Source organism: Hipposideros armiger, unplaced genomic scaffold (genome assembly GCF_001890085.2).
Source record: "Hipposideros armiger isolate ML-2016 unplaced genomic scaffold, ASM189008v1 scaffold_90, whole genome shotgun sequence".
NCBI lineage: Eukaryota > Metazoa > Chordata > Mammalia > Chiroptera > Hipposideridae > Hipposideros > Hipposideros armiger.
The window spans coordinates 3137657-3141915 of NW_017731440.1; the positions used below are offsets into that span (position 1 = coordinate 3137657).

General features: G+C 38.3%; 1 pseudogene; it reads right to left on the reverse strand.

The window, feature by feature from the left end:
- Nucleotides 1-2927: 2927 nt before the first annotated feature.
- The window catches only part of LOC109383871 (elongation factor 1-beta pseudogene), a 17286-nt pseudogene continuing 15954 nt past the window's right edge, over nt 2928-4259 (reverse strand).

The window sequence follows — 4259 nt, forward strand, 5'->3', positions numbered from 1 at the left end:
CAGGTCAAACTGTTGTTCACCATCTTAGCTGTAGAGGGCTCAGCATCACTGGCCTGCATGTGGGATCCGAACTGGGGTCCTGCTGCTCAGAGCTGGTGTTCCAAGCCAATTCTTAACCAACGCGCTACTCGGCCAACCCAGTTTTTTTTTTAATACCTACTAAAGTTTAGACCAATCACTACACACATCAAATGATTTCAAATCTCAGCTTGATTGTTTATAATCCCAAAATTATCTAAATTCTCCTCCACTCACCCTGATCATTCCAGATGCTTTCAGCCCTTGCTCAGCCAGCTTAAGGAGGTCATCCATTCAGGCTTTATTTTAATACCTCCGGTGGCAAAAAAACTTACCATCTCCAAAAGCCATTCATCCTGTGTTCAAGCAGCTCTAAATGTTAGATAATTCGTCCTTATGTTAAAACCAAATCCCTCTTCTCTGTTATTCTATACATTGGGCCCATACTAGACTTGCTCTCATGACATTGTTTGGAATTCTTTTCCTCTGAGTACACATTAATTTTCTAAATCCTTCTTCACGAAGCACCCAGAGCTAAACACAATCCCCTACGCTGGCTGATAAACACAGTGTATGATAGGAGTATCACCTCCATTGTTAATTCAACAAGCATGATTATGTGCCTGTTTTGGTCTATATGCTGGAGATACAAATATAAATTAGACAACGTCTTTGATTTCAGGGAGATGATGATGTACAGGAAGAGCCAAGAATGTTAGCAAATGTGTTCAGTAAAAGGTCTGAGGGATAAGGTTGAGAATATGTGTGTTTTCAGTTCTCCCTGGGGAATGAGAAAAGGCCAGGAAAAGTTTCATAGAGGAGGTGTTACCAGGTAGTCCAAAGAGAAAGAGCTTTCTGGGAAGAAGCAATGGTATAAACAAATCGCTGCAATATGATTCAACATGATAAGTTCAGGGAACTCTAAAAAGTTCACTATTATTGAAATTCAGTGATGAGGCATGAGAAGGGAATAGCTTAAGTTGGAGAATCAGGCAAGGGCCATATAGTGGAGGATGGTGTATGCCATGCTAAGGCATCTGAACTGTGTCTTATAGTCTAGGGGTATCCAAACTGGGGTGCACATACCACAGGGGATGCACAAAGTGCTCTATTGGAGTAAAACATGAGAGCTTCTATTTTATTTGATTTTTACCCCAAGAATTAAGAAAATATTAAGCTTTGCCAATATTTAATTTGAACTGGCATCCTCAAAAGGTTCGAGTGTCAAACTGTCACATGTCATATACAGCAGGCATCCTGAAGGAAAAACGAGAATTCTACAATGTGAAGGGATGGAGAGTTGGCCATCACCCTGTCATTCATTTTATTTTTTATTAAACATGTTGCATTTTATGGTGCCTAGTTAAGTAGACATATGGATTACAGTATCTATTTTTAAGTAAATAACCCTTATAAAATGGACAAGTGACTGAAAAAAAGACCTCTTCAAAGAAACCCTAAGCTGAAGATAACACCAACAGGATAAGCACAATAAGCAATAAGACAAAGGCAGAACCAATCCTTCTACTCCTTGTATAATCTCTCTTTGTCAGGTAAAAATAGTAACAATACATTCAAGTATGTTAAATCATACATATATATATATTTGGTTGTCAGAAAATTCATGACATATTTTTTCTGTTTTTTGTTGCAAAAATGTGTCATGACTTTTCTAACAAATACATATATATATATGATTTAAATGTATACACACTTTAAGAAAGGAAAAATTGTATTAAAATTATAACATTCAATATATACTGATAACAAAAGATGAATACAAGTCATGTTTGACTTCTACAATTACAAGAGGTGCTCAAAGTGGTTAACATCAGCATAATTATAATACAGTTTTTTGCTTTCTTAAAATGTGCATACATTTTTTGGCACCTTCTGTATATATATATATATATATATATATATATATATATATGTATATATATATATATATATGTATATATATATATATGTACCAGGTAGTTCCCAGCTGGTCACAGGCAGTGGGTGACCTGGTCCTGCACCAGAACCCCTCCCAAGAGTCCCCAGAACCAACATATTTGGAGGTTGGCTACAGACCAGAGCAGAGCCCACCCAATTAGCCTCACAAATAGCATATACAAAGGGAGGTCTCAACAGGCACTAGAGCCCGCTAGGGTGAATCCCACTCAGTGGGGTAAGCCCTCCTGCACAGCAGCCTCATAAGCTGTGGATATGGCTAAACCCCACAGCCATCAGCCTGAAGGTCAATACCACCCACTGACATGCTGAGAGCAATCAAGACTCAACTATTGGGTTGTCAGAAAAGTCATGATGCATTTTTGCAATGAAAAACATAGAAAAAAATACATCATGACTTCTCCAACAACTCAATACAACAGAAGGGCACACACAACCCACACAAGGGACACACCTGGGGCACCCAGAGGAGACGATCAAAAAGACTGTGCCAAAGCACCTACTACATAAGTCCACCTGTTCAAGGCTGGGAGACGTAGCAGATCTACCTCATACATAGAAACAAACACAGGAAGGCAGCCAAAATGAGGAAACAATGAAATATGTCTCAACTGAAAGAACAGAAGAAAACTCCAGAAAAAGAACTAAATGAAATGGCGGCAAGAAACCTACCAGATACAGAGTTCAAAACAATGGTGATAAGGATGTTCAAGGAACTTAGTGAGAACTTCAACAGAGAGATACCAAGCATAAAAAATGACAGAAATGATTAAAAAAAAAAGAACCAGTCAGAAGTGAAGAATACAATAGCTGAAATATAAAATGCACTACAAGTAATCACCAGCAGATTAGATGAAGCAGAGGATCAAATCAGTGACTTGGAAGACAAGGTAGCAGAAAATACCCAATTGGAACAGCCAAAAGGTAAGAGAATTTTAAAAAATGGGGATAGTTTAAGAGACCTCTAGGATGATATCAAGCTCCTTCAGCATATCTGTTCCAACTTTATCATCTTTACACACTGTATTTGAAGTTTTCTAATTGCTACCTCACTGGAGCTAGTTTAGAAGAGCCCCAGACCAAGCCATTTTGCTCGAATGCTTCTGACACCCTCCTCTAATTTTGCCATATCTGTCTCATCATCCCAAAGTTTTGCATCTAAAAAGATGGTAGACTTGGCAACAAGTTACGCTTTTGTGGCTTTCCTTGACTCATACTGTGCAAGCCGTTCTCTTTGCTTCTTTGATGCTTTGCCTTCCTACTTATCATCAGATCCAAAGAGATCAATGTCATCTTTACTGTCTGTAGCTCCACTTCCTATATTGTTTTCCAATTAGCAGAGCCATATCTTCCCAAATCTTTCTTCACTCTTGGCAGGCTGGCCTTTTTCTTTTTGTAAGACTTGATGTGATTATATGAGTGCAGCATGATACAAGTTAGCAGGTGGTGGGTGGGAGACTGCTTCAAATACTGCCACATCTGCTTGAAATGGCACATACCCTTGATGGAGCTTTTGTCCCCCAGGTAGCTGCTGAGCACCTACAGGTCAGCGGGGTTTTTCATGTCTCCACAATACAGGGCATCACCTGGTCTGGAGCTGGGTGGCAGTGGAGGAAAAGAGAAGCACAAGCACTCTGCCCCAAGCACTGCGAGGAAAAGACTGCAAAAGGCTTTCTTATATAAAGCTGGAGTTTCCCCTCCTCCACACCCAGCCAAAGGTTACAGGTCAAGTACATTAATCTCATTCCACAACAGAAAAATTGGAAATTCTGAATTAAAGGGCTCACAAATTATCTGCGGGAATTTCTTTGTGTTTGGAAATCGAAAACAACATTTTTGTGAGCCAATAAAATGAAATGTAATGGAGAATATATTTTCTTATTAGTATTGATATCTTTTAAAGCACTATGTTAAGGAACTACTGCATTTACATACAAACTTGACTAAAAGGGGGGGGAGGGGAAGAGGTCCTAGGATAAAGTAACAAAGTTAGCACTATACTAACATCATTACCTACATCAGTATAGGCAAATTTCAGTGCAAAAATGGTGAACCCAGGTGAACATTTCATTGATGGTATTAGTTTTATAAAAACAAAGCCTTTAAAATAGAGACCATATCTTTATATTATAAATCACCTTTTAATAAGGTAAAAAATCATGAAAATCTGAGGTATTACATAGAGATTTGTTATCTCACAGCAAAGAACTTAAAAATAGCTTTCACATTTAAAAACGAGTTATGTATTTTTCTTTTACAAATAGACAAATGTCCAAAGTTTGCTT